The sequence below is a fragment of the Takifugu flavidus genome, chromosome 12, assembly GCF_003711565.1.
Source record: "Takifugu flavidus isolate HTHZ2018 chromosome 12, ASM371156v2, whole genome shotgun sequence".
NCBI classification, from domain to species: Eukaryota; Metazoa; Chordata; class Actinopteri; order Tetraodontiformes; family Tetraodontidae; genus Takifugu; species Takifugu flavidus.
The window spans coordinates 5,497,411-5,522,449 of NC_079531.1; the positions used below are offsets into that span (position 1 = coordinate 5,497,411).

General features: G+C 47.1%; 1 protein-coding gene and 1 long non-coding RNA gene across 2 annotated transcripts in view; one reads left to right on the plus strand and one right to left on the minus strand.

Annotated features, from left to right (window-relative positions):
• Positions 1-25,039, plus strand: part of lrfn1 (leucine rich repeat and fibronectin type III domain containing 1) — a 64,684-nt gene that overhangs the window by 31,800 nt on the left and 7,845 nt on the right. The window contains 2 exon segments of the mRNA XM_057050208.1: positions 4,863-4,906; positions 18,188-18,307. The gene's annotated coding sequence lies outside the window, so the exon portion shown is untranslated.
• Positions 884-24,624, minus strand: LOC130535262 (uncharacterized). Its single transcript, XR_008953072.1, has 3 exons — positions 24,458-24,624; positions 1,604-1,766; positions 884-1,528 (listed from the first exon to the last, which is right to left on the minus strand). It is a non-coding gene; the product is annotated as an uncharacterized LOC130535262 (long non-coding RNA).

The window sequence follows — 25,039 nt, forward strand, 5'->3', positions numbered from 1 at the left end:
AAAGAGGATTTTTTTTTTTAAATTATGAGCATAATTTATTAACACCTACCGGTAGTTAACCTTCACAAATAAACCATCTTATAAAATGGAAATTGGCGGAACTAAGCTAGCAAAGCATCACGGAACCTTCTGACTGTGCAAGTGAAAGTGAACAAGGGGTCTGGAAGATCATTAAACTTTAATTTCATTGCTTTATTATGAATCTCACACAAATGGTGCAGCACAACAGCTGCTAAATGCCTTCTGTTATTGTAGCATGTTAGCTCTGAGTCGACATTAAAAAAATGTTCCCATTAGGACCTAGCTGGATCTGTCCCCGCCGAACAGTACACACCGTTAATTTGGCCAATCAGAGGTCTCGGGTTACGCAATAAATTGTAAAATATTTACATTGCTTGTCTTGCTTTTGCTAGATATTGTAAACGTACACTTAAACAACGTTATTTAGGTTTAAAGATCTTTACCAATCAGGGATCCGCCTCATAAATCATTAAACTTCACAATGAAAACTGTTAAAAGTGCAACGCAGTTAATGTGTCACAATGGCGACGTGTTAAAAAGCAGCTCTTGGCTGGAGTCCACCCACTGATAATTTATGTAGCAGCACCAGTGAATGTGCTGAGCACGCTTACGCGCAGAAATAGCACGGAGCCACTCAGAGGCCGCGGGTCAGTGTGTGTGTGTGTGGTGTGTGTGTGTGTGTGTGTTGCTTAAATGGAAGAGAAAGCGCTTACTACCAGAGCGCAAGATCATGGGCAACAGAGACGATCCTCCCTGACTCATCGAGAAAGGACGGAAAGCTCTGATCCGAAGCACGTTCCACGTCTGCGCATCAGAGCGGCGCCGCTGACCTGCACGGCCGCAGAGGCCCGACGCCGCGATGAGCCCTTACGCACTTATTTACACGAGCGGGACGATTATTCAGTTCCCTCTGTGCAGTGCCGTGTGTACTGTATGTGGAGGCGACTCCTGCTTTTATTTATTTCACTTCCCCGGCTTAACTGGAGCAATAATTAGAGCGTATATTATGTGATGCGATTCTCCGGGGCAACTTGTGTTTCTGTGCACTGTCCCCACGGTTACCGTCTGCACCGCCGCTAAATGTCTTGCCCAAGAAAGGGGTCGTATTATCCCAGTCGCTGTATCTTGTTGAAACATCAGTCCAGTTTTTTCCTCTCTCTCTCTCTTTCACCATTTAACGCCCCCGCCGTGCGTGCGCTCTCTCCTGTGCAGTCCTCAGCACGGGCCTCTGCTCTCCCCGAGGTCGCGCCCCTTTGTCTGTAGCTCTCTCATCTCTGGAGGTCACGCTGGTCACCCTGGAGGTACTGGTGATGCTTGGCGTGCCAACTGTGTGGGCAAGCTTAGAGAAGCGTATGCTGCCTGTTAAACCGCGCTGGTCCGAGGCGGGCGAGCAACACAGCTGTTGGGTTTCTGGCGAAAATCACAACATGCCCAACGTTGGCAAACAGCAGGCAACACCTGGTGCACGCAATTAGTCTTCGGTTTGCCTTTGGTGGCATCCGTAGCGCTGTTCCAGGGAGAAAGAACTTAGCCAGGAGAGGAAACATGTTAAAGAGACACCAGAGAAATGTCGCCCCTTTACCTGATGACTTCATATCTGCGGCGTATCGCACTCGTACAGAAGCTGAAACCGCCATGGAAGCTGGTAGTGGCTCAGTGGAGCAGGACGTGACAGCAGCGGCGCAGTAAGTGAGACAAAATGTCTGGAATCATTCTGCTTTTTACAGCTCGGGTGTAGCTGTCTCCTGTAACCAAACGGAACGTTGGAACATGCAGCACGGTCCTCACAAATATATGAATTTGTGAATGGCCTATTAATTTATGCAACCAACCACCTACACACCCAATTAGGTTTCATGTGTATGCATTAGATGCAGGGGGGGGGGGGGCATTTAAAATTCCTGTTTTTCAAAATTGCTCGTAATGAAAACAAAACCTGTGACCACAGCAGCTCATGTCGAACCGGGAGAAGTGCTAGTTTAAAAAGAAATAGTTTTTAACATAGCCAGAAGAGCTTGTTGCTAACAGTTAGCCATGTAATTATTTTCATAAATAGCTCAAAAAGGCTTAGTATCCACAGTTAACCACACTTGCTAAACAACCCAACGTGGACGCTCATCTGTGCACGTCATTGTGAAGCCAGATTGCCAACTTGACCTGGTGCGACGAGAGTGTGTAATGTTGTGTTTTTCAGTCGGGAAGAATAATGACCTAAATGCTAGATTGATAAACGACAGCCTCGTCTCTTCGCTGTCGGGTGGCCGTAATCACACGTCTTCAGTGAGTCAGTGATGCTTCTCACGTCAGAGCGTCTCAGCAGCCAGTATTTGCAGCTCACCCAAATGGTTAAGTTGACTATCAACCAAGATAAAAATGTGGATTTTCTTCCCTTTTTTAAAGCGTGTGTGCGCTCGCCTGGAATGTTTACGGACCCTTGCAGAAGGTCCAGCAGAATAATGTGCTCTGTGAGCTGACTTTTCACATGTGTTGGATACAGAAAAGCCCGGCGGCGTGACTTTATTAAGAATTTGAGAGTGTTCTGACTGAAAGGCAGAAATGTTTCCATGACCATTCCTGGCCTCCAGTCCCGCGTACCGCAGCCTGGAACATTTGCCGTTTTCGCCTCGAACAGAAATGGTTTATTTTCTTTCTAATGTCTGTTTTGTCACCGCTTGGAGTGCCCGTTAAAGCTCAGCTACCCACGATCCGATATTATCCTGTTAACTGCAGGAACCGAGGTCGCAGTACAGTGAATAGTTCGACCTTGAGAAATGAACGGGGCTGCAGCCTTCTCAGTAGGAAAAGTAAAAACTCGGAAAGCTGCACTTTGAGGACGCGGGTGTGTATTTTTAATCTTAGCATATATGCTAATAATGTACAAGACTCTCAATGCTGTCTGGAGATGTACGTAACTACATTTGTATGCTTTTGCCGCATTTCCTCGTTACCGTTTTGTCTCAATGTTTCGAGGTTTTTGTCATGATGAACGAGCTGTGTTATTGTTCATGTCAGGAAACCCTAATTTATTGTTTCCTCTGAGAGGAGTGTATATTAAAAGAAAAAATAACTCCCGCAGGCCTCGGCACTGGTTCGCCTCAGCATATGTCACACCAACGTGCGCGCGTGCTGTGGCTGCGTGGGAGTTTGACGAAGAGACGGAAGGACAGTTAGAAGGAAGCGGTGCCGTACGTATGATCACAGTTAAAGAGGCACGAACGGCTCTGCTGATGGTCGCCACTGAAGTGTGCGCGGCCGCAACGCATTTTAATCAATTCCCCGTTGCCGGATGCTCCGGGGAACGCCGGCGTAAGATGGTGGCCATGCGTTAAATTACTCCTCACATCCCTGTCTTTCCTCCGAGATGTCCGACACTGGAAGTCCGGGTTTGATGTACCCATCACGTATTCCTCCGTGACCTTTCACCTCGCCTTTAACGATCGAGCGGAGGGTGTGATAAACGCACAGGGATGCTGGACGCTGCGTTCGGGGGTTCTTTTGTGAGGGGCTATCGTGTTTGCACGTGGGGTGTTTGTCCGAGGGAGATATATTTGCCGAGCCGCGCTGCTACGGGTCGGGCTGATAAAAATGACACGGGTGGGGGCTGATCAAGATCACCTCCGTGGTAATTAAAGCTGACAGGGGAGGACAGGAGCTATTCCTCCACCAGTGAAACAGGAGACAAGTGGACTTTGTTGCACGTTCGAGGCTCCTGTTCCAACACTGGTCGAAGGCTGGTGAATCTGATCGTTATTTGATTATGTAACAGATGCAAAACCGGCTTTTTATACAGCACCACACGGTCTAATTCTACCCGCCGATGCTCTGTGATTCATATCTGATTAATTTTATGCGCATGCACATCGGATCACAAAAACCTGCCGCCGCAGCATGAGCCAAAGAGACGTGTAGGAAGGACGTTTTTACAAAAATATCTGACGGAAAAAACATGGAAGGAAGAGATTGTGACAGGTGGTTTGGGAAAACATCAAAGCAAATGAAGCGCTAAATGAACGATTCGCGGGGACGCGTCCAGAGAGCCGCCGCGTCCACGTGAAAACAAGACACCTGTCAAATCTGTTTGCCTGTTAATCGGCAGGTAAATCACAGATGAAATGGTGCCAGACACAACAACACAGTGATTGCAGAGCAGATGAAGAATACGCTAATGGCCGAGTCTTGATCACAGTGTCCACGTTGTTGACGACTTTCCCCTGAAATCCATAAGCAACGCCGAGGCCTCCGGAACGCCGCTTCGCCTCGGAATTGGTTTTAAAATTCCTCTGCCGTAGCCGCCTATAAAGCACCAACCGGCTGTGTTAAAGCTCAGCTCGTGCCACTCCAGCCAACGATGGGCCTCAGATAGTCAGCCAGTGGTCCCCTTTGTGTCCCGACTTGCTCCAAAAACAGAGGACGCCCTTCCAAATAACACTGGACACACTCCAGACATGATGCTGCTTTTAAAGTTTACTCAAAGCAGCCACATTTCTTAAAGAGTCAATGTCAGGCTGCTTCTCACCCTCACTTTATCCACCCTTGTATCCCTATTTGTGGTGTTTTGATGTTTTTTTTCTGTATTAAAGGCTCCTAAAAGCTAAATAGACCCATAAAAATTGCTATGTCAGTGAAAATCGGAAACACATTTTCGGGGTAATCAGTTCCCCTTATTACAACATGGATTCTATGCATCCTAAATGGGAAAATCTTTAGAAATGTATAATTAATATATGATCTCTATTGCTTGAATTATTTTATGGCTCTGACGCTGTCGCCACGTTACCCAACGCTAACCCAGCGTTATTTGTGCTCACATTAAGGTGTGACCGTTTATTTTCTCTCTGCAGATCGCTTTGAAGTGAACGCCGCAAGGAGCCACGACGACACACTGGTGAGTCCCCAGAACGAGATTTAAACGCCACCCGCATTTGCATAATACAGCAGCACGCAGAAACCATCCAGGCTGGGGGTATTTAACAAAAAAGAAGGGAGCGGAGAGATGGAGGGAGAGAAATCGTTTCTCCAGCTTCCCAGTTTACACCAAAGGCTGCGCACGCACGCACACACACACACGCACACACGCACACACACACACACACACTCCATGCCTACAGTTTTCTCCTCCACATACATTAGCTGAAATGAAGAGATGGAAGAAAAAAATGGCATCTGGCTCCTTTTTCTCCTCTTTTCTCCCTCTCACACATACTGATTTAGCCACACATGCACGGGGGTGGTGGGAAGGGGGGTGGTTGCGGGGGCTTCTGCAGAGCGATACTGTTAGTTATCCTCTCACAGAGGCAGGGCCGGGCTGGCGCCACGGCTGTTTGCCTCATAGCCTGCGCAATGGGAGTTGGCTCCATTATCAGAACTGCTCTGCCACCCTGCAGCAATCCCAGCATCCTCTGCTCCCGCAGACTCAGTTCCCTATTTCAACAAGATCAATGGAGGAGAACCCCCCCCTCCTTAGCCACCAAACGCAGACCCGGAGGATGAGGAAAAGACACGTCGATGGACGCGAAAGGGTTGCAGGTTTTCAGCCCAGAGAAAAGCGCCGTTAAAGCGCCTCTCGGGTCTCAAACCAGATCCCTGGAAGGGTTGTGACGCGCTGCTGCAGGACAGAGGGAGGCGTCCTTGTTAAACACACACACACAGAGACACACACACACACACACACACACAAACACACACACACACACACGGCAGGAGCCAGTCCCAAATGTATGCTGGTTTTGCTGAAAGTCTGATAAAACCAGATTGTAGCAAATTGGCAGGAAATTCTTTTTAAAACATCTTTATGAATTTACAAGATCGTTTCTGCTGCAGTTTTCGTCCATCTGACCTTTTTTTGAGTCGTCGCCTGTGACGAAAACGAGCGCGTCCTGTTAAGAAAAGTCAATTAAGGGATCGTCAGCTGCAGCATGACCGGGAAAAATGTCGGAGCATATCTTAAGTGTCATCAATGAGCCCCCTGTCCACTCTTATTATTCAGGAACGTATTAACCCAGGTAAAGAAATTCCTGGTTTTCTGTGTGGTTTGTGTTTCCACTGCACCTCAGTTTTCTGGAAAATCTCTTTAAATCAGTCTCATGGTGCATGGAGGAGGAGCACAAGCAGTCCAGCGCTTCAAGAATTCCAGGGAATCCAAAAAAGTCCCAACCCTTCGTAGGTCCTTTTCTAAGGACAGTTTGTCCGTTTCCTCAGTAATTTTGGTGGAAATGCACCCGGTTATTCTGGGGGTTTTTAATCCCAGGAGATAATAAAAGTTCCTGGAACTTTAAACTAACAGGCGTAGGAGCAAAAACCTGGTCAAAGTTAAACCTGTGACCCGGCTGCCTGAAACCATGATTCCATCTATAATTCAAGGCTTGGTCACCAACCATTGTAAAAATTGACCCTGGTAGTTTGAGATAATCTGGTTATATGAAGGGACATCGATTTTGAGCCGAGTGAGTGAAAAATCAGCCCCATTATTGCTTTAACAAAAGAAATCTAAGTGATAAATCGAAATTATAATGGTGAGAATATATTTAGCTGTTAAAAAGATGCCGGTAAAATGAGCAGAATATATGTGGAGAAGACTGGGAGGAAGTTTCCTTGAAAGTATAATTGATGTCTGATGTTTAATTAAAGTAGAGTTGATTACGTGGTCATGGGATTATGAACTAGCCTCATTTTCATGCCGGCTGGAAGCTTTTCTAAATATAAATACTGAGCAGAAGAGAGCTCAATTAATACAGATCCGGAACCTTTCCCATCTCGCTCCTCATTGTGTCTCCGCGCGTCCTTGTTAGCGTGAACATGTTTGACTTTATAGATTTCATCTTTACGGAACAAAAACAACACGCAAATGCGTGGCTGGAGATACTGGTAACCGAAGAGAGAACGCCAGAGTGATCTTGTTTGGTGCTAATAAAGGTGTCAGAAAGCGAAATCACCGAGAAGAAATCAGGAACTAAATATAATGTGATATTTTTTATAAAAACTTGGTAATGTCTCTTTTTCCTAGAATCGAAAAGGGAAGGCTAATTAAATGATAGCTAAACTGTTGTTCTGAAGTACCCGATGTTTACCTGGCGCCACAGAGCTTCGGAAAAAGGCGAAGCCATCAACAGGAGTCTGATATCGAGGGAAATTGCCGAGCTCTTGCAGAAGCCATTTTCCACTGGGAAAACACACTGAAATTACACACACAGCAGAGTATAGCTTCTTTTAAAGCATTCAGAAATTAAACTCTCGACACGCAAATAGCTGTTTTGATGTCTTTTGTTGGCATCAGCTGCTATTCTCAGGGCGCCATAATTAAAAAGGAGGAGGCTTCGGCGCGTTTTTCTTTTTTTCCCCTCTCATGTCAGTCTGAGGAGAGGCGATCACAAAGTCGGAGCGGCGGGAACTAAACAAGATTTCACGCACAATCCCCCCTGTTTTCTTTACAGGACTGTGCGGTCGAGAAGATCCGTCTTCATTAGCTCGGCACTGGTGAAAAGCTTCACGACTTATGTTGTGTTTGAACGCGAACGCAACTGCAGAAACAAGAATTTATGAGGGCGCCGCCGAGCCGCCTGCTGGGCACGGCTGGAAGTGCTTCGGTTTTAATTAAAACACCTTCCGATTACTCATTTACTCATCGTGCCATTTGATTCTTTTTAAATTAGAAAATGAATGTGTCGTTTGACTTTCAGCCTCGTTAAAGATCACAAAATTGGACACTTTGTGAGACTTGGCAGCCCAATGATCCGCTCACAAAAAGGCTTCAGAAAGAGCGTCTCTTTAATAAACAAGAGGTTATGGCGGAGAGATAAGCAAAGTTCCCTTTCGGCACAGGTGCACACTGCGGTGGAAGCTGCCACCTCCCACGGCAACAAATTACAGACCAGATTCAAGTGACAAGCTGCAAATAGGATCTAATCCTCTTACATTCTTACATTCAAAATGCAAATCTCCGTTCTGTGCTCATTTCAATTTAGTGTAATAAAGTTGTGTTCAAACAGCAAATAAATATGCTAATGTATTGTGATATATACTAACTTGGTGTGTATTCCTTCAAGTGTCATTATAAAGAGTATTTATAGGCACATTTGCATACAGCAAAGATTCCCTCTGCCTCTGTGTTTGTCTGTATTAGCAGAGGATTACCGACTCCTTGGGTCTGGCTGCTCAAATGTGACGCGACTAGAAAAAAGGCCTCTGCTCCAGCTGGGGGCGCAGGTTTAGTCGGCCCACCTCTGAGGGTTAGGGGGTTCCAAAATTAGAAACCTTTTCTGACGGCAGCTCCCAGGTGTGAGAATATACCACTTTAAAAAAGAGTCTCGGATCAAGCGGATGCGGAGGTTAAAAATCGTAAAAACCACCTAAAAACCGCCGCACCCCTAAGGGCTAAGGGAGTAACGGATAAATAATATTTCCAATTCCCTGGAGTTCCCTGGGTTTTTGTGCTGAAGAGCACCACTTTGTGGAACATAGCCACAGTGTTCCGTACTTCCGTACTCCAAAATGGAGTAAAAGAAAAGAACTTAGTGGACAGAAGTGGAAGAATGAGGTCCAGGTGTGGAAGAAGCATCACAAATGCTGCTGGAGTTCATGTTGGCACATACGGAACCACTTGAAAAACTTATTAGAAGCTGAACCACAACAGTTTCAGCGGCTCCAACTGACTCAACCACTCTGGAACTTTTTGAAACACGAACCATATTTACTCGGGTAAACAAATCCCTGTTGCTAAAACTTCCTGGAAACATTAGCCGCAAAGTCGCTGTCGCTTGATGAACTGATGCAGCTGATAAATATTTGAGGCTGTTGCTGGTTTGCACACTTGGCACGGAGAGGCCGTCGGACATGTGCAAACCAATCAGAGCGTTCCGACCTCTCTGCACAAATAACATGTTTACCTCACTCCAGTTACCCCAAAACCCTTCAGTACCACATGTTCTTGCAGCTTGTTGGGCAGTTTTTTCCCCACATCGGTGGTGCATCTGTAGGTTATCCAACAAATTAAAGTCATTATACAGAGAAAGAATTGCAACAATACCCACAAATTAGTGAGAAGAACACACGTGTGGTTCAGAAGGCACCAGAGCTGTGGAACAAATATTAGTGACGCCCCTGATATGTTGCTAACGTGAGTGAATAGGCGAAGGTCAGAGTAGGACAGGTGGGGGGCACCTGGGAGAGAATCGTGGAATGAACCCACTCATGGACGAAGACTTTAATCCCGATGATACACTTATGAATCATCAGAGGTTCCAAATATTGTAAGAGCGCGCCGGTTTTACAGCGTCGCCCCCGGTGATGTGAGGAAACAAAAGCGGCGGCGGCGGGATCCCTCACAGCAGGGAGCAGGTTTAACGGCTCACGCTGCGTTTTCTCGGCGCCCCTGGAGACGACGGCAGCGCGCTCAGACGGCGCTCTGCGATCCGAATACCCGAATTTTGATCACCGCCATCTATTTTCCAGCAGAATGGAAATGAGAGGTGAAGCCGGGGCGTGGAAACGTGACGGAGTGGACAAGATTGCACAACGGATGCAACGCCCCCTTTGTTTGAAATGAAGCACCTCTGATTGTGCAGCTCAACAAGGGGGGGTTGTAAATTATTCAGGCGCTCTCTGATGGCTGCCCATTTATAATTGGCCCATTAGGACTGGCTGGACACATTTCCCGCTGCTCTGCCCGCTTTAGAACGGCAGAGAGGAAACATGTGACCTCCGTGTAAAATTCCGCCTTCACTCTAATGCTTAATTTATTCATTACCGTCCATCTGTATTGGGAGCCACGATAATAAACAGCGGAGTATCGGGAGAAACGTGAAAACGGAGGATTATTACAGCCCAACAAGGTGAACTGTGGCTTCTCCGCCACCTTCACAGTCCCGTCACGTCACAGAAAAACAAAAACAGTGGAGGCAGTAGTGGCCAGCGGTGGCAGCGCCGCTTCCTGTATTGTATCAGCCGGAGGGCTTCTCACAGCACCATTTGTTCCACACTCCCTTTCATTCACGCCCATGTGTGCTCGTGCTGAAATGGCTGCCAGAAAACAGGGGTCTGAATGACCCCTCTGTGCGTTTCTCCGCAACCGCCGCTGGAACAGGCGTCGCGCATTTGTGGATGCGGTCGCTTTGTTTATTTATTTTTTTTAAATGACGCAGGAGGAGGCTGAAGCCACGCGGCCGAGCCCCTGCAGGTGCAGGACGTGGGTCGGTTCAGATGAGGAACGTCAAGGCCTGAAATGAGGCCCATCAGAATTTTGTACGCTGTTAATTTTACAGGCCGTCAGTGGTCAGATGGAGTTCAAACGATCGACAGGTTAGGGTTAGGGTTAGCCGAGGGGCAGCCGATCCATCCTTCCGGGCGTGTATTACATGGACTTCCGGGGAAAGGAAACAGCTTTTAACGTCAGATTATGTCGTGATAATTTGCCCCGGCATCGTCGGAATAATGCGATTAATGCATTATTGGCACCGTAAAGCAAATCCCAGTTGGCGTATTATTATAAAGGTTTGCAACACAGCTGCTGTTGCTGACTTATTTATTTAATTCAGGTCCAGTCAAGATATGTAATATGCCGTCATGATATTAGCCTAATTAATATTTTATAAGCACACACCATATGTGCAGGTTGTGGGTTGTAAATTATGGAGATAATATTCCACTCCTGCCACACACTGTGTATGCAGAAGCTAAACTCCCCCTGACTGTTAATCCCTTTAGCATTCCTGTTAGCAGGTTTTCAGCTCAACTTTGTTTTAACGTGTCTTTTAAAAATAAAAAAAAATTGCTTATAAAGCCGACAGACAAGGTCAAAGTCCGCCACAGTAAAAGTCTGTTTCACAATTATTATTTTTTTACTTTAATTAATTTAATATTTAGCCTCGGTTAAATTTGCGTCATTGTGAAGCAAAGTTAATGATTGAATTTCAAGCTTGGGCCTCATTTTCCCCCTTTAGCAAATAAAGTTGACCTTTATTACTTAGAATCACTTGAGTGTTTAAACGTCGAGAAGCAGACATGTTGGAGTCAATTAATTGGAGAACGCCATTAAAACACTCATGATTCAGTCCCTGCGGGCCTCAGCGGGCTCTTTCAAACACTCGTCCGTATCGCAAATGTGCGTTTTATGTTATTTTAGCTTGAATGATTTGGAGATTTTATCACCCAGGGACGCATGAAACGTCCGTTTTAAGATAGAAAATTAATTTAAACAGTTATTAGAATAGCGGCGGCAGTCATTTCAGACGTCCTTCTCCTGACAGATCACCTGATACGCACATTGGATTTTGCTTAAACGCACATTTTTCCAACAACCTCAAAAGCCTAATGTGGCATAAATAACACAAAAGAAATCGTTAAAGCCCTCGATGTAGGTCAATAAGGCAGCCAGAAAGGGCTGCTCAAGTGAATTATTTAAGTCAGGTCAAACACAAAAGGTCAAAAAGAGGCAGAAGCGTTGGCTTTTCTTCTTGTATGTTTTTTCCTTCTTTACGTTCTTGACCTTCATGGTCAAAAAACAAGAGTTATCCTGAGTCCTATTACCATCAGAATTTGTCACCTATTATTAGAATTAGATTTTTTTTTTTTAAAAACAGTCAAGATTAACAAGTTTAGGTAATTTTACAGTGTGCAGTGGCTAAAAATTCAGTAATTCATCATCAATTTTTGGTTCTTCTAGAATTTTAAAAAGGTTTCAGTTGGTCTCACTTGATTATCTGGTCAGAAAGAAAGAAAACATCAGTCCGGGTCCATTTTCTAAATGAAAAGTACAGAAAACGATGAGCTGAGTTTGGGTCTGACCCACTTGACAGGCTGCAACTTCCACCTCCTCTCGGAGGCTCTAGTTGGTGTGGTCTGTGGCGTCAGTGGGGCAATCAGAGAGCAGATGTCGGCATAGGGAGCAGCGGGGGAAATCTGCCCCTGCATCGCTCAAATTAGCAGAAGTTAGAGGCTGCTTTTGCCCCAAATCTCCTCAGTCTCTCGACGACCAGCCAGTTTCTTTGAGGTGAAAATGACGATATAAATATTTCCTCATTGGGCACTCGTGTCTCTGAAAGCCTGGCAGAGGCAGCCAGGACAGGATTCATGTAAATGCATATTTGGAGGGCCTCTTTTAAGAATTTATAGTGTCACCGTCTCCCAGCAGAGGTGACTTGTTCTATCCCATCATCCATTATAGATGACCGGCTCAGCCAAGCCAGCCGTATACATATTTTTACAACTGTCAGATACACCGAGAGGACTCAATGAGGGCGAGTGAAATGAATGGATCCGTCTGAGCTGGATGGATTTCACGCAGCTGCAGTTTATCAACATGTGGAGATAAATGCGAACGGATCCACAGATCCAAAATCCAGCCGACAACGGGCATCAGAAGAGGAATATCGGACTCTCCTCTCCGCTCCGCTCCGCTCGCCCATTTGTCAGTTTGGCCGATTCCCCTCTTTCGTCTGCTGGGACAGTTGGAAATCACTCGGAAGTGGGAAGGCTATGGCCTAATGTGCAATTTTGTCCGTAAAAGCAGTTGATTCCATGATTGAAATGGAATGTTGGATCACTTTGGAGTACAGAAAGTTGCCCCGCAGTTAAACCCTTAATTAAGTCTTGGTTTCGGTATGAAAGCTGCCTTTGATTGTGCAGCCGAAGAGTAGCGAGGAGTTCGGAGTACACGGCACGTTGCTTCCAAAGCCATGAATACTTGATGCTTTGAGGCCGGCAGATGCTCATTTTAAAGATTTTCACAGGGTTATTTTACATTTTCAAACCGTTCGGTCAGGGTTTGGAGAGAGGTCCAAGAAGTTTTTCCTCCTTTACCGCCTGTCAATTATTGAACAGCCAAGGAAGCGCAGGGATATAAAGAATTATTTGTCCCCATTAGAGCGCTGATGAGAACCATGTGGGCTAAAGCAAATGTTTAAAGACCGGACGAGTTTAAAGTCCTTTTAAACACACAGACGCCCGTCTGTACACAGAAGGTTCGTTTTTAAGCCACTCACCTCCTTTTGGGGGGGGGGGTCTGCTCCAATAACGCTCATTTTCTTCAGAGCTAAGAACAGTTTTTTGGAAAGAGTGGTGCCAAAAATGAAAAGGCTCAGGCAACAGGGAGTTCAGTTGCTCGTGTAAAGCAGCAGGAATCTGTGAGAAAGGATTTTAAACAAGGCAAGTCACTTGGTTCACGGCCCTTTTTTCAGAGAGAAGAGAATTGTGGGTTTAGCAGTGCAACATAATGCTACTTGTTCTTCAAAAAAACTGATTTTTGGGGACCGATTTAGCTAAAAATTCCATCTTTGCTGACTCTTTATACATTTTGTCAGGTTTATTTTAACGGGAAAATACACAGTATGTGAAAAATGCAACCAAAAACAACAAATATTGTTTAAACAGGCATTCAGAAGCTGATGTGCTCGGGGGGCCTCGGGTGTTTGCTGCTTTTGTCCCTTTCTGTGTTATTGCCAAGCCGATATTAACAATAACCATCGTGGAAATTGTCCCATTAAATAAAACCAAATATTAAAAAAGGAAACAGCAGGAACTCTTCCAGACCAAAAGGGAAGCAGAGTGTTTTTGCTGGAGAAGAGGAATGAAGCACTTGTTTTTCTAACCTGCTTGGCTGCTGCTGCAACACCACCTCCACAACCTGTCAAAGTGACAGCTGCGGCGATTCTCAGGCACAACCGGCATTATTTACAGATGGCAAACAAGGAAAAATAACTGTCTGGTCAGAGTGATTCAGAGTTAGCTCCGTCTCTTCAAATTGTCACTTAGCGAATTACTCTTGTGCTGCCGGGCTCTGTATAAAGGCTTGATTATTTTATTGGGGGAGAGAGGATAGTATAAATAACCCAACCTCTATTCCCTACCCCTCTCTCCTCCGCCAATCAGTCTTTTTTCCCCTGACAGTTAATTGTTCTATATTTTATTAGCGTCACAAATCTGCTCAGAGGTTGTTTGTACCCAGACAGGCTCACGCGTGTCATGTTTAATGTCATATTAAGCTCTTGTAATCTTCAAGGTTGAGTTTCTGGGTAAAGTTAATTATGGCAAATTTAGAAATATAATCAGAGATTAAACTACCTCAATTAGAACAGAAATTATCCTTGGAATAAATATTTTGTTAGGCGTTTAAGAATCCCAAGTAGGTTATGGACCCATTTTCGACCCCTACGATCTTCTCGTGGACTCGTGTTCCTGTTTGGACATTTTTTGTTTACGTTCACAACATCTCCGTCCTTGGGAACAATGCCACCATGCTAAAATTGTGTTGATCCCCCCCCCAGAAAGATACAGAAGCAGTTTTAGGAAACGTCAGCCGTGATGCATTCAAGGACTTAAACTGTGGACACAAGTGACAATAGCATTAGTGGGTAGAGGTGAGTCAGCATATTTTATGACCTCTATTATTGACTGACTTAGACACACTGATTACTTTTGTCTGTGTAGATTCTCAATCATCCAGGTCACCATGGTGGTGAGTCACTGGGTCTCCTGGAATTCCAGGAGACCCAGTGACTCACCACCATGTGATCCAGCAGACAAAGGGGAGACACCTCAACAGAAACTAGGTGAACGACCCGACCAACGACCCTGCTAACGACTCTCAGGTGACCACCCAGATCATTAGCATGCAGATGGTCCACAGGGGCTATATATTTTCAAGCTCTCTCCCCAGCGACTTCAGAACTGAAGAAGCCTTCTGGATAGAAGGCGAAACATCTTCAAGAGAAGAAACCCAGTCCAGTTGACATGACATTGAAAACTACCTTGGACTGATTACTTTTCCACTTCCTCCAAATCAGGAAATATTCCAAAAACGTTCCAGTAGAACTGAGGAGAAAACTTAACCTATCATTTTTTCACTCCCAACTTTGAGTACTTCACATCTTCCATTTGGTTTGGTTCACCTTGACACTGTATCTTTCAAAGTGGACCAAACCCACGGGACCATGTCTCGGTTACAACCGCTGCTCGTTTGGGGCCGCCATGGCCAGGAAGGCCCACGTGATCCTCACACTGTAAGCGAACGGCCCCAGTGTTTGCTTACAGTGAAACTAAGACCCATATTTTCAGGTGGACTTTGCTTCTTTGGTCTGTTTCAGAGTTCAGATGAAATGTCCCACCTGCCCAAACTAATCACGCCTCCGTGAAAATGAACTCTGGTTCCCTTTAAGGCGAAGCAAACAGTTCTGGTATAAAAGGGCCACAAGTGTTGTTCCACAGGCTGGCTGAGGACTTCAGAACTGGGCTAAGATCACATTTTTATTTGAGTCTCAAGGAGGTGATTTAAACGAGAGCCGCATGGAGTTTATCTTGAACCCCATTTAAGAGGAACCCTACAAATGTGCCTGTGGACAGATTACACATTACAATCCTTTAATAAGACAAATAAAATGGGCTTCCCATTGAAAACCTGGCAATATTGGAGGTCTTTTTTGTGTTCTAACCCTTTTTTTTTTATTACCTGGCCTTATTTTAGTGGCTTTGCCCTCTGGCAGCACCAAATTCATGAGTATCGATCGGCTGGAGAGCGTGCGGTGCGTGCACCATTCATCTTTTTTCCCTGACCTCTAATGGCAAAGGTTTGTAGAAGCTAATAAAAAGCAAACTGCAGGTACAAGCACTTTTGTGTAAATGTTTGTGTTATTTCAGGAAAATGCCTCCGTTTGTTCCAAGTGGGGGAAAACGGCTCAGACAAAACGCTGGTCTGCGTTTGGCCAATTTGACCTAAAACGCGCTCAGACGCGCTCGATCCAAAGCGCGGCGGTTTCAGCACGACCGCTCTTTCGCCGAAGTCACCGAGCTCTGCGTGTTGCAGCGCAGCAGCTGGGAACCTTGAATATGCAAGCTATTATGATTGATACCGTGCCATGTAGCGAACACGGGAGGGCCATTAATCAGCGCCTCGACACGGAGGCTAAATTACTGGAAAGCCAGTGGGACGGAGCGACGGCCCGTCGGCTCTGGCTCCTCCTCCGGATCCGGCGATGATGAGCGCGATCTGGCCGTTACGGCGGCCATCACGCTCTCCAACGACCTGCACATCAACATCTGCTTCCCTGAATGAGCGACTTATTCCGCCGCTGAGTCATGGCGACATGACGGAGGTCCAGAGAACGTTGCAGAGGTGTCACGGCTCATCCGCGTTGGATCGAACCCGACACCATCTGCGCGAAATAATTCAAGGTATTCAAGAGCTTCCATCTTGACCGCTCTGCTGCCGTTGCTCCGTAACAAATCTGGCCGCTGTGTCCTGTACAAACACATTCACTCTCGTCTGCAGCGGATTGATTGAACATCCTTTCATCTCCAGATGGTTATCAGCATCCGACTTAATGAGATTCCTGGAAGTTTTCTCAGAAGAGCCTTTTGTTGTTTAACAGAGCCGATAAAGAAAATAATAAAAGAATAAAGGCCATTAGATTCTTTCCCAGAACACAGAGATGTGTTCATCTTCTCGAGGTTGCCAGAAGAAGAACAGGACTCCTGGGGGGTTCTTGTAGAGCCCTCCCACTGCAGCACACATCAAAGCCAGGCTGGATATGTACAGCCCGTTTGGCCCTTCTGAGTCTGCAGCAAAGCTTTGCCAAGTTTTGCAACACAATGATGCTTTGGACAAAATGTTGAGGATCCCCGTCAGGGTTTTCTGATTACTCAGACGGGACTCGGAGAGTCACGTGAGCTTTAGTGTCATGGTGTCTTCCTGCTGATCTCTCAGCGTTTATTATTCCGTGTTCTCCTTGTGTTGAGTCCGTGAGCTCATTGACAACAAAAATGACCTGAATCTGTTGGTATTTTCAGCACCAAAGCTGGCAGCAGAGGAAGACTGCCTACGAAACAACTGTCTTTGTCTGGTCCAGTTACCAGAGAATCGCCCTGATCGGAAACAACTCGACAGAGTGTCCTTTGGCTAAAATAGCCCACAGAGGAATTTTTGATCCGTCTTTTCACTACACATGAGGATCTGACAGAGGGAGGAGGAAGAGAGAGCAAGAGAGGGGTGAAACGGCCTGACAGAGAGGAAAAATAGAGCAGGGAAGCGAATGTTGGATACAGTCGTCGGGATGCCGTGTTGGAGATTAAGTAGAGTACGTGTCCAGAACCGACACTGGACTTATCGCAGCGAGGCCAGGTGATTATTTGACGCTCGGAAATGAAGATAAAACCGACAAATCCGACGTCCCTCCATTGTGCGTGGGTGAATGACCATGGGGTTCAAAACAGATTCACACCCTGACGCACTCCCCATCGGCCACTCGCGCCTGTTAATGTCACGCCGTCTGTCAGGCCGGCCGTGCCACTCTCGAGTAAAACCCCCCCGGCAGCGGGAGGCAGAGAAATAGGAAAAGGGATCGGAGTGACGTATCAAAAAGCAAAATCTTGCGTGATAAATACTTCATCGGCTGAAGGGACGGCCGCCGCCGACACGCCTAAAGGCCCTCTCTGAATACAAATTGATGTACAGTGGAGCCGGAAGACGAACCTGAGTGGAGAATTGTGTTTCTGAATGCATGACGGCTCCTTGCAGGCGAATGCGAGCGATATGGTAATCTCTCCGGGGTTGCGTGCTGCTGCACTGCAGGCAGTCCTGCGATATGTCGTGTGGCTTGTTCCGAATTTTAAGGACAAGGGAGAAACCGGAGGCGTATGACCTTGACATTCGCCTCCGTGCTTATGGCTTTTCAAATGAGCAAGAAAACCTCATTCATGCAGACAAATGCAACATTCTTAATATGTTTTCTCAACCACGAGCCGTTCTTTGCTTTTGCCAGATAAATTCCCCCCCCCAAAAAAAAGAGAAAATGTGATCAATTTTTAATCAGCCCTCCCTCCCAGTTCTACACTTTGTTCCCTCCTGGAGCTACGTGATGCAGTGAAATATTAATGACAGGCCGCACAATCATCGCCGCCGTATCTCCACCTCGCTTTTTCTCGCGCCTCTCACGGCGATTAGGCCCCGCTCTTGTTTTTTCCTAATCAGATTAGCGTTCATATCGCCGCCAAACCGAAAACCGGAGCAGGTTCCGTCAACAAGATTACGACTGTTTTCCGCTTCTGTTCCGTGCTGAGAAATGAAGCCACCTTCACTCCAGCAGCGGCTAATAGGCGATAAATGTGGCAAAAAGCGGCGAAAGCGCAGCTGTAGCGTGTCCCGACGCCGGCACGGGAGCTAACTGTGTGTTGTGTGTTCTAGGTGCGTTTGTCCTCCCTCTGACACCGGTGGGAGGGAGCTGCCACAGCTCCGTCGCTCTGACCTCCGGCTCGTTGGGATGCTGGTGTGAAACCTCTGATGGGGACCAGGGATTGAAATCTGGTGAGTTTCTTCAGGATTTTTCCCTCCCTCCCTCCCTCCCAGCTAGCGTAGCGTGGCCACGCTGCACGTGTACTCCCAGTGGTTCGTAAGCAGATTGAAGATGCAGAACAATGCAAATCACTGCTGGGAATTTTAGCGCTGAAAGAACACCAGCGCTGAACTGGGTCAGCGCGGGAACGTGCTTTTCTTTCTTTAACCTCTTTATCATTTCCAGTGTACAAAGCAGAAACAGCCACACGGGCGGAGTTTTTGATCTAGAATCAGGCGTGTTTATATAGACAAGTCAGGTTGCGTGTGTGATAGCAGCTGTAGGTCGATTACGCGCATAATTTAGTAAGTCTCAAATCTGCAAATTGCCCTATGTGGGATACAGGATGGATAATAACAGCTTAATTATACACATTACTGCACAATTACATGGCTGGATCAACAGTGGGTTGACCGCAGATAAGTTGCTACCCTCCCCTGTAACAGTGGGCAGGTTAAGCCTTGGAAGTCAGTGATGAATGCTGCGCACGCTAATCTCTAAAGCTAAACATGCTAATCAATACATGTGAAGGGCTACAGACGTGGCGTATACAAAACCACAAATAGTGTGTTGAGTAGCAAAAATAGCATTCTATTTAGGTTTTCCATTGGCACAAGATCCTTTCTTAAATTGCTAAAAAGCGAAAAATCCCTGAAGTGAGATCAGTGAGAGCGTCTCACACTCCCTTCTCTGTTCTTCAGTCTTCAGCTTGCTGCCGTGGCTCAAATTAGTTTCGCTTCTTTGTTCTACGTTGAATTAACGCTGGCTTCATGTCGTACATCCTGTTGGTGGATCCTGTCAAATGCTAACGGCGCACCCGTCATGTCGCTGGGATCGGGTCCAGCCTCATCAGCGCTCGCAGTGACACCATCGATTTTGCTCTCTCAGTTTAGCACATAAAGCAAATATCTGAAGCAGGTTTTTTGCATTTTTAACCCTGGCCTTTGCCAAAATCCTGGGAGGCGTCTCTTAGAAGCCTCCAATGTGGAGGAAACATTGAAAACAAGCATTGATTGGACTAAATGAAGCTCGCTCCAGTCAAGGCTGGGGGGGGGGGGCTCAATAATAGAACTTGTGTTCAGTATGAAGTCATAACTGAAGCTGAAATGGGATATAAAACATGGTTAAAAGCCCGATGAAGGACTGATCCGCTGCAAGTAGTATTGATCCATGGTTGCGCACAAGGTCAGGTTGGCGGTAAAGCCGCGGCGACAGTTTTAACAATGACAGGAAAGCAGACCCAGGTGGAACATAATTCTGATCCAAGTCAGCGAGCGCTCCTCACACACCCCGAGGACGACTGACGTATCCTTCAGTTCCACTCTGAAGCCATATCGTACGTTCTATTTAGCATTCGCGGTGACAACAGCGCATGCTAATCAATCGTCTGTAGGAGAGTTAAAATCCAGCACTGAAAAGTCGAAGTCGGCTGAAATGAAGACGCAGGCACAAAAGGACGGCGTTAATGATCTGGGCCGCGTCTTCCAAGAGCCGTCAGCTGAAAATAATTCTGCATCTGAAGTGCAGGGGGGGGGTACCTTTATCCCCTTAACATCTGCCGACTGTACCAACAATCGCTTTCATCCACAAAATGTCACTGCACCACAGCTCAACTCTATAGCCGGGTAATCCCGTGAGAAGGTGTAGCTTTGCTGATGCCGTGTTTTCAGGAAAAGGTCTCCAGCGTCAGGACCGTCTCCCCCCCCCCCCAGCGTCGAGTTGGCTTTGTCAAGTCGGCAGAGGTGCGGGGAGGCGCACTTCTCTGGCCCACCTCTGACCTTCTGTGCGCCGAGCTTGTGCGGTCAGGAGGGCGTCTCGCAGTGCTGAGAAGAAAGGAATCAGATGCCCCCCACTTGTTGCCCTGGATCAGCAGGACAATGCTAATTAACCAGCCTGAATAGCCCCCCCCAACCAGTTCTATTTTCTCTGTCTCTCTCTCTGTCTGAAAGATGCAACAACTGGCAACATGAGGAAGTAGCAAACATATGGATTTAATAGGGCATCAAGGGCAGAATGAGGAGGGGGGGGTCAACTCATTAACCTTGCATATTAAACATTCCGGCCGTGGCGCTGGTGCGCCAGAAGCCCCCCCCCCCCCCCCCCCGTCTTGCTCTCTGCTGCCTGCATCTTGTCGGCGTGATCTCAAACAGCAGGAACACGCGGCGTTGACAGGCCGACTGGTGTAGCAGCTATTCTTGACAGCGAGCTCGCGTCGCCATGCTAAGATGTAATCTCTGCTCCTCATTCTTGTCACCGCGGCTCTAATCAGCCGCCGGAATTACGCAACGCACTCGGCGGAGGGCTCGTAATAACGAGCTGTTTTGTATGATGGAGGAATGTGCGGCGGGATCAGAGGCACCTGCGCGCGCAGAAATCTGATACGATAGACTTTCAGCTCCCTGGGAGTCGCTCGGCGTCTCGGCTGCTTGTTTCTTCCGTCTTCCAGTCGAATATCTTTTTGTCTTTGCAGATGCAGCCAAGGTTGGCAAACACGCCCGAGTCTGAGTCATTTGAAAAGCCGCATCTGACTCACAGGGTATTGATTTCTTTATACGCCGGGCTTCCTTTGTGCTATTTGTCATTATGTATGAATACACGAAGAACCTGTGTTTGTCTCAGAGCGGCGTCACGTGGCTGCAAATTCATTGGTGCGTTCGGCATCACGTGGAGCTGCAGCCTTTTTTGTGCTGGGAAAAAAAAAAGGATCCGTGTACAGTATGGCAAAAGGAGGAGGGAAGAAAGCTGTTTCCTCCTGTGTGGCAAACAGCTCCTCTCATCTGTGTTTGTGTAAAGTCTGGAGCTCGCTCGCTTACAACAGGAAGTGCCTTCACTTGTGTTGGACCTAAACCTGAAGAAGAAACTCTTCCTGCCAATGTGAGTGGAGGGAAAGAAAAAGAAAACTGAAAATATGGGGAAAGTGCTCTTTTCTCCACGGTGCATCACATTGATCACGTGGTGCGCCTCGGACAACGGAGGAGCACAAAACCACCACATCTTTGTGCAAAAACCTGTTCAGCCCTTTTCATCCGTGTACAAAATGGGAAATCACTAGAATGCGTCGTCAGGACGTGAGCAGAAGACCAAGAACGAAGTAGAAATGAAGGGCAGCAGCAGTGAGCAGCCCATTTTTCAGCTCTGTTAGCACCCACATTAGGAGGGCTAATGCTAACACCGTAGGCATCGCCGTGTTCAACATATACTCTGCAAATCTGTTGCTACGGTCCTAAAACAGTGTTCTGATACGCAAACACGGCGGCGCTCTTTAAAGCGATACTTGTGATTTCATATCTGGCTGGAGGGAGCGGCTCCTACCGCCGACCGCGCGGCGACAGAAATAAATCAATCGTGCCTCCTATGGCTCTCACTCCCTGCCCTCCGCTGTGCACATGAAACGTGGTCAGCTTGAGCGTCCATCTGTGCGGCGGTCCAAGCCCCGTCCTCTCAGATCTTGTCCCAGAGATACGGGGACACGCGGTAGCGGCAGAGGAGTCGTTTGTGGTGGTCCGCGGCTCCCCCATTGTCTAGCGTGCTGGAGAAAGTGTGGGAGCCCCTAAAGAGGCCTGGCAGAGGCTCCGCTTCTATCCGCCTCACCCACGGAGTCCGACTCGCACCACTTGAGTAAACTCACGTCCAAGCTGTTACTGTAATTTGCATTGGCTCACAGGCGGAGGACAGCGAGGAGGAGGAGGAGGTGAGGTTGTGCTCAAGGCAGGGATGTTAGAAGTGCTCCTGGCAATGCAGCCAGCGAGCCCGGCTGCAATTTTAGACAAGTGGCGTAAACAGCGCAGCAGAAAAGTGGAATCAGGGCGCTGGAAGAAGTCATCCAAGATTAGGGTTCTCCTGACGTGGATGCTGAAACGCAGAGATGGAACGCTCCATAACCGTGTTATTGATAGTTCTCCCCCGTTATCTTGGTCCGCTCAGTAATGTGGGAAATAAAGACACTTTTCAGTGGCACTGAAATGCATCAGAAGGGATGGTTTTCCCTCACCTCCACTTTAAATGAGCATTTTCTGGATCTTCCGACCATTTGCTTCTTACCCAATACTAGCTTACAGACGTACAGCGCAGACGCTAATCAATGCGCGATTACTGTAACTAGAGGCAGACAGTGAGGGTTATGATAGTCGCCTACCTCGAGCTAAAAGGACAAAAATCATTCAGTTGACGTTTGTGTGCAACCTGGGCCAACTACGACTGTAATTTAGCATCGATTTGTCCTAGGGAATTGAACACACGCGAAGGTCAAAAATTCATTCATTCCTATCAAAGTGTAGAAGAAAATGATTTTTTTCCCTAGAAAACCTCAGGCTAACGTCACATCTCAAACTTTCTCTGACAAGCAGCTTCCTTGCTCAGCTCATGTCAGAGACACGTTCCCTAAAGTCAAAGGAAAATGAGTTCCAGTGGTATCAATTCATTTTAACTGTGAGCATTTACGACCCACGAGTTGCCAATTATACTAAAAGTCACGATGCTCCTGTTCCAGCCTAGAGTTTTATGCTCTTCAGGGCGTCCGGATGAATCTGTGTCGTTTGTTTTTGCTGCCCAGGAGCCACCCTGTGTGTATCCCTAATACAGTAGAGGAATCGCCAACAGAGGTCAGACTATTCCAGATATACGCTCAAACCTTCTCTCTGATAATTCCACAGCTTTTCCCATCGTGTCAAGTTGAAGTCGGGAATTCTTTTATTTATGGGCTGGTTTTCTTGTAGAAACATGCAAATTTGCATGAAAATGTTAGATTAACCGAAATGAGAGTGCAAATACAGTATAGAGACCAGAACATAGATCTACATTGGGTGCTGTGACTAAATATCGACAGTTTAAAAGCAGAATAATTCCCCGCATCATTAACTGGGAATTCAATTTGAACAGATTAGCCCACTGAGTCCTGCAGTGTTGTCACCAACGATCGATATCCAGTTGATATGGGACTAAAATGCTGTAGGCACAAAGGAGAACCGTCTAATATTCAGCCTGTATAAATGCTACAGAGTTTTAGCTAAACCCAAGCCATTTTGGTTTTAGTGCAGCAAGAATCAGAGAAGGCTGAAAAGATGAAGCTCGCCTTTGTTCCACCTCTGCTGGAGCTGATAAACATGCACAAAAACACTGTCACCAGAGAGCAATTTAGAAACTCCAGCCAGGCCAGTGCATGTTTATCGAGTCTGCTACGGGAAACAGACAAAATGTGCAAACTGCCCGGAGGACATTCAGTCCAGATTGCCCAATACCGCTGCTCCGAAAACTTATGCAACTGAAATCAGGGAGAGATGAACGCACAAGGAGCTCGGGACATCTGCGTCGGCGCTTCTTCTCCTTGAGGTCAGGTTGATTACAGCCGTCAATACGTTGTTACGACCCTCTCGAAGGCTGGAAAGTGCCGCGGCAACACTCTGAGACGGTACAATTCAAGGTACGGTTCACTCTGCAGGGGGAGGGGGGTGCTAAACGCTAACAGCTTTGATTAATAGGTATTCATATTAGAAATGTTAGCACAAACGTCCCCATGGAAAATGAATGTGATGAAACGGAGGAAAAATTGGCACGAACGCGAACAGCATTACAGTAAAATTCGATATTTTACCCTCACAAAACAGTGAGAAAACAATGGGGCCATTTCTCCAAAGTCTGGGGACCGGGGGTGCGCTCCACGCTCCAAACCAGACCGCACATGTGACATGTGGAGCCATATTTATTATTTGATCTATTATTTAAAGGCAGCCGACAGCCACGGGTGCAGCATTTCAATCTGACTGACTGGCGTCGCGTCTCGGCGGCGCATAATCAGCGTGATGAAAGCCCAGGGGGGGTGTTTTGGACAGTTTGGTTGCTTTGTTAGTGTCAGTAACCGTCAGTGTTTGTGCGTGTGAAGGGATTTGCGGTGGTTTAAAGGAATGGTGATTCCGCAGCACTAACAGATGGTCTGCATTAGTGCGTTCTGATGATCTTGTTATAGAACCACCTGTTTAGCAGTGCTACTTGTATTATTAATGATCAAAGATCAGCGTTTGTTCCCGAGAAATCGTCGAAAAGGACCCACTGGATTTGAAAAACATGAAAAAAAGTAAGGAAGCGTAGACTTTTTTCTGCCAAAGATGAGAACAGGCAGGTTTTACCTTCTGCTGGGCCACTGGGAGCTGGATCAGAGCCGCGGTGGAGCCTGGGGAGCAGGATTCAAGAGCAGGGCTGGATTCTTCAGCAGCGCCCCCCCCCCCCCCGGGTTCAAGGAGCGTTGGACTCATCTGCACAGAGAGGAGAGATTACACTGAGGGATGAGGCGGGATTAAAATAAAGCAGCAATTCTGCGGATAAAGTGATATTTGCGGAGGCCACGCGGCGGTGAAATGACAGCGCTCGTGGGAAACAACACAAGACAATCACGCCGCCGCTGTGCGAGTAAACGACCCGGACTCGGTGACGCATTTCCAAATAACAGGGCCCGCAAACAAAATGTCAGAAGCGCGGCGTCGTTTGGGATCAATCTGCCCTCCCTGTCATCACCGCGGCGTGTTTGTGCTGTTGCGTTTACGAATGCATCAGCTGGACTTCAGCGGCGGCGCGGATGGCCTGAGGACCTGCTGGGGCGCTGGCGGTCCTCAGCAGGTCATTTTTTGCGCAGGCGTGAGAAGAAAAAGGAAAAATGGATCTGCGGTGGGCTTTAAACCAAGAAATGACGTCAATTAATGGCGGGGACCGAT